Source organism: Vigna angularis, chromosome 8 (assembly GCF_016808095.1).
Source record: "Vigna angularis cultivar LongXiaoDou No.4 chromosome 8, ASM1680809v1, whole genome shotgun sequence".
Taxonomy (NCBI): domain Eukaryota; kingdom Viridiplantae; phylum Streptophyta; class Magnoliopsida; order Fabales; family Fabaceae; genus Vigna; species Vigna angularis.
In genome coordinates this window covers 16822224-16827927 of record NC_068977.1, presented here as the reverse complement: position 1 = coordinate 16827927, position 5704 = coordinate 16822224, and the positions used below count along the sequence as shown (strand labels likewise).

Below are 5704 nucleotides of genomic sequence, written 5' to 3'. Positions count from 1 at the left end.
TTCTGCATGTTATCTTTAATCTATTAGTATGCAATTGGATATGTTACTGCTTCTTTTCTTTCACATAATTTACAGATTTATTAATGGCCAACTAATCTTCTTAAACAGATAGATGGATTGGAAACTATTATAAATATATTTTTAATAAACTATGAAATACTTAGATTCTAAAGTAATTAAAAAATATATAATCTATAAGACATTATCACTTGAAGGAAATATCACTTTTTTTAATCATAATTTAAATACAATAATGGTGAAATATATACAATTGTTGGGCAGAACTTGTTTTAAGACAAAATAATTTATTTCGTATCTACTTTTTTGTTTCCTTCAATTAAACATGTTGATATTTATGTATTTATTATATCTTTTGAAACTTATAACGAAAGAATAATAAAGACCTGTTTCGATTCAAATATGTAGGAAGACAAATTTTATCTAAGGTGGAATCACTGGCTTCTCCGAGGCATAGCTTTTCAATGATTTTTGTTTTTATTGACCACTGCTTTATTTTTTTACTCTTTTATGAAGCAATGAACTGAATTGGGACCATAGACTTTTTCTTGCTTTTATGGTTGATCGTTTTCCGATAACTGAACTGGGACCGTAGAAAATTTTACGTTTTATAGTTGTATATTTCTTCATTCACTACAAAAATAATTAATTTTATAAGAGATTATTTTTCGGGGGCTTTATAAACCTCAAATAATTGCGGCGTTTAATGTTGAAACCGCAGTTAACATTATTAAAAAAAATAAAAAAACTACTTCTGGCGCCGGTACTCCTTAAATAATCCCAAAATATTTTCTCGCGTTTTCATTCCTTCTACGTCTAATTTTTCTGAATATTTTTCCTCTAAACTCTAGTCCCTCCCCGCTGCCTCATTTCTCCAAACCCCTTGTCTGCACCATAATCTTCATTTCGCTACACCACAAGCTTCATTGTTCATGGATTTTCAACTGCTTCGTGTTGGTCTCTCTCTGTTTGGGTGCGAGGTGTCCGTCTTGAACTTCAACGTCAGCTTTGAATTCTCTCTGTTTGATCCGTGGATTTTCTCCGTTAAACCTTCATCTCTCACCAAGGTATGATCGTTTGTTTTTTCTGTATAAATTTATTAGTTTAAGAAAAGATAATAAACACTTCTAAATCATAATTTTGGTGTGTTTGTTGGTTGATTGAAAAAAGTATTAGATTAATTGAATGTTAGGGAAAGTGGAAGAAGACAGGGTGGATGAGGTGGATGGGTAGTGTTATGTAATGGAATTGATGAGTGTTAGTTGGATAGGGTTCTGAAATTACTTGGTAAATTGTTACCTATATCAGTATGTGGTCTGACAAATATACATGAATGTGTACAATAAGATCAAGTATTTGACACAGCTTTGAGATTGATGAAAGAACTTTTGATTTTGTCTGCGATAGAGATTGAAGAATGGAATAAATAATAGGAAATGGAAGAGATAAGCGGTGTGAGCTAAGACGTCGAATTTTTTAACCTGTACCATTTTTTTTTGTCCTTTTTACCAAATTAATAGTAATTTTCTACAAGGATCACAATTATACACACTGTGGCTGCATTTTGTTCTGAAGAAAAGGTCCTTGACCTTTATGCTAATGGGCTTCTTGATCCCTCTAAACGCTCATTTAAACGAGGCCAAATTGCTGGCATATTCTATGGCGTTTTCCAGTTCTTTATTTTCTAATCTTATGGTCTTGCCTTGTGGTAGATGTTTTAACTTTATTCTGTCTTAAGTAGGCTACTTGTAGGATTAATGTCTTACCAAATGCTGGTTACATTTGTGCTCAGAGTGTAAACTTTTTGCAGGTATGGATCTACTTTGATGGAAAAGGAGCTTGCAAGCTTTAAATCAATTATGAAGTCATTTATGGTTTTGATAGTAACAGCTCTGGCTATGGGGGAGACTTTGGCCCTTGCCCCAGACCTTTTGAAAGGGAACCAAATGGTTGCATCAATTTTCGAAGTAATGGATAGAAAGTCAGGAATAACAGGAGATGTTGGAGAAGAATTGAAAACAGTGGAGGGAACAATTAAGCTCAAAAGAATCAATTTCAGCTACCCTTCAAGGCCAGATGTGATTATTTTCAAGGATTTCAACCTAAGAGTTCCTGCAGGCAAGAGTGTTGCTCTAGTGGGGCAAAGTGGTTCTGGTAAAAGCTTTGTGATTTCCCTTATCCTCAGATTTTTTGATCCAGTATCCGGAAGGGTGTTAGTTGATGGTAAGTTTTTTGTAGAACTTTATCCAATTAAATGCTAAGGATTTGTCATTGACCCATTTGCATGCATACGCTATTTGCCTGTAACATTCTTTTAACAAGAATAAATTAAACTTTTACAAGCAAAGACATCACAAAACTTAATCTGAAATCTCTTAGGAGACACATTGGTCTTGTGCAACAAGAGCCAGCTCTTTTTGCCACATCAATTTATGAAAACATACTCTATGGAAAAGAAGGTGCCTCTGATTCAGAAGTGATTGAAGCAGCTAAGCTTGCCAATGCTCATAACTTCATTAGTGGTCTTCTTGAGGGCTACTCCACCACAGTAGTTTTCCCCCCACATTTATAGAGAATGATGTGGATTGGGAAGCTGATGTCGGATCCAAATAATTTCATACAATATATGTGTATGTAATTGCCATAAAATGTAAAATAGCTTCATGTATTTAGTTCTTCATTTTGATTTATTATCACCTCTGGTGCATGCTTATAACATAAAACAAAGAAAAGATTGCACATTTGTTTATAGCATGCTTTATCCTGAGAGTGTTTTTGGGACTGATTCACATACAACAATGATTGATTGGCTTGGAGTTGCTGGATGGGGTGTTGGGGGTATTGAAGCAGAGGTAGCAATGCTTGGCCAAGTATATTTACTTCCAAATTTTTTAATGGTTTAAGTGTCCTTGGTATATAATGTGAAGAGGAAAAATACAGCTTGAGTTGGTTGATAAATAGGGAGTGATCTTTGCAGGAGATATTTCCTTGGGGAATGGCTCAACGTGGTCTCCAACTTGGAGGACTCAATGCTATTGCTGCATTTACCCAACAAACATGGGGTTAAAGTAAGAAAATAGTTTCTATAGGTCACGAAACAGCATCATATCAATTTAATATCTCATCTCTAAATAGTCTGATACAATAATTAACCCATAGAAAATTTATACTTGTACATATATATACATATATACATACATACATATATATATATATATATATATATATATATATATATATATATATATATATATATATATATATATATATATATATATATATATATGCATGTTGTTTCAATTTTACATGCAGGTCTTTCCAACTAGTATTTATGGACTTGGAGGTCAGGTACTGCAAACTTAGAATTGCTTGCTTACCCTGCCAAAGTATTATAATTTTGTTATTACTCACTTGTGTTCGGGCACTATATAAAAACATGATTTTAAACTTCTTTTATTCTATAAAATTAATTTTTAGTACAATTAAATTTGAAGTTAAGTGAATTATATTCAATGTTTTGTTTTCAAAGTAAGTCTATAGAAAAATAATATTTATGTTACAAATGCGTTTGTTTTTCACTTTCAAGAATAAATTTGATCTAGTTTTCTTGGATCAATCCTCGGCATTTATTGGTGACGTTATGTTTCTTAATTCAAAATGCATGTATTATTGCCTTTTTACCGACAGAAAGAAGAGTTCAACTATATGTTATTATATTATGTTATAATATATAACAAAGTGTGTTTTTATTAAATATATTACTCATTAACTATTATGTTATATTGTAGGTATTTGAGCGAGCGAACATGTCAAACAATAAAAGTAATGAAGAAGAACAAAATTTGACATTGTTTCTTTTTTAGTAATGTAATGAACATCTTACTCATATTTTTAGTATGTTAGTTTAGTATTGAATATCTTTCTTTTTAATATATGAATAATTAGTTGTATGAACATATTAATATGTTGAACAATGTAATTTATTTTATATATAATATTCAGTTTTAGTTCATATTATTCCTGTTTGGTTAATAAAAATAATTTTATTATAATCTCATTTTACAATAAAAAACTAAAAAAAAAGTGTCTAGCAAAAACCCCGTTAATTCCGGCGGTTTCAGCAAAACCCCCAATAATTTCGGCGGTTCCAGTAAAACCTCCATTAATTCTGGCGGTTTTTCTAAAACCCCCGTTAATTCTGGCGGTTTTTCAAAAACCCCCGCTATTTCCGACGGTTTTTCCAAAACTCCCGCTATTTCCGGCGGTTTTTCCAAAACCCCCGCTATTTCCGGCGGTTTTTCCAAAACTCCCGCTATTTCCGGCGGTTTTCCAAAACCCCCGCTAATTCCGGCAGTTTTTCACAAAACCGCCAGTAATTATTTAGCGACACAGCTTTTCCCAGCGGTTTTCTTAACCGCAGATAACGTACTTTCCGGGAGTTAAAACCGCCGGAAATGAAAAAAATAACCCCCGGTAAAAATCTAAATTTTTGTAGTGATTTAACTAGTTAGATATAGATTAATACATTGAGAAAAGTAATTTATTCTAAATACTCTAATTAACTCAATTAACTATTTACAATCTAAGGAAAAAAAATCTTATTGAATTATGGTTTTTATTTTCTTTGAGCATATAATTCACTATTAGTAATACGTAAGGTTATTTATAAAATTTCTTTGTAATATATAGTGATCAATTCATTAAAAGGGTCAGTTTGTCTGACAAAACACAAATTTAACTTTTCGAATCTTTTATATTTTTCAATTTTAGAGATTAAAACAATAAAAATTTAAATATATCTATTGAAACCTATCACCAAACAAACAATAATAGAAAATCTCTTACTGTGTATGAAGACAAATTATCTATTGAAACGAAACTGTGTGCAAAATCTACTATCTAGGGTTTTCTTTATTCTTTCACTTATTCCAACTTAGGTCACTATTGTTATAAGTCCTGATTAATGCATATTTTATAATATTGTAAAATTCTTTCTGAGCATACAACATGATGACATGCTTATAAAGATGAAAAAAATATATATTAAAATAATAATGAAATATAAAATTAAACTTCTATAAATTGATAATTAAGAGAGAATGAATCAAAATTTTCATGTTTTCATATACTTTTTTATTTCAAACAAAAAATTAAAAAATAAAGAAATTATTAATCAAATTTCAAAGTAATTGGAGTGACCTAATCTATTGAACAATAGAATTTAACTTGGATAAATTATTTTGAACTGAGAAAAAGCCAATTATTTATCAATTTTTGTTTTATGATTGTGTTATTATTATGTAAATTACCTAGAAATGAGTTTATTTGTTTTGTCTGACGATCACATTTATGAATTTATAAGTTCTTTATTTATATAATGTTATGTAGTAAGGTATTCATTAAAATATCTTAAATATCTTAAACGGTTAAGATATTTATCAAGCCACTAACCACATTTTTAGATAAGGTGGTTATTTTTATTTGCTTATAAATACAATGACAGGACCAGAGTCCAGGTACGTTCCCTCTACGTTCTCTTTATGTCTAAAGATCCTAAATAATATTTCAGAGCACTAATCACTCTCTTGAGAGCTGAGGCTCCATAACTCACATCTGACTTGAGCGTCGGAGTATCTTTGCAGGTACATCCCCCTCCTTTGGCGAGTATGAACAACAACAATTGGAG

At 31.0% G+C, this 5704-nt stretch overlaps 1 pseudogene; it reads left to right on the top strand.

The window, feature by feature from the left end:
• The first annotated feature begins 950 nt into the window (after nt 1-950).
• LOC108344391 (ABC transporter B family member 10-like) lies at nt 951-2590 on the top strand (annotated as a pseudogene).
• Nucleotides 2591-5704: the final 3114 nt, after the last annotated feature.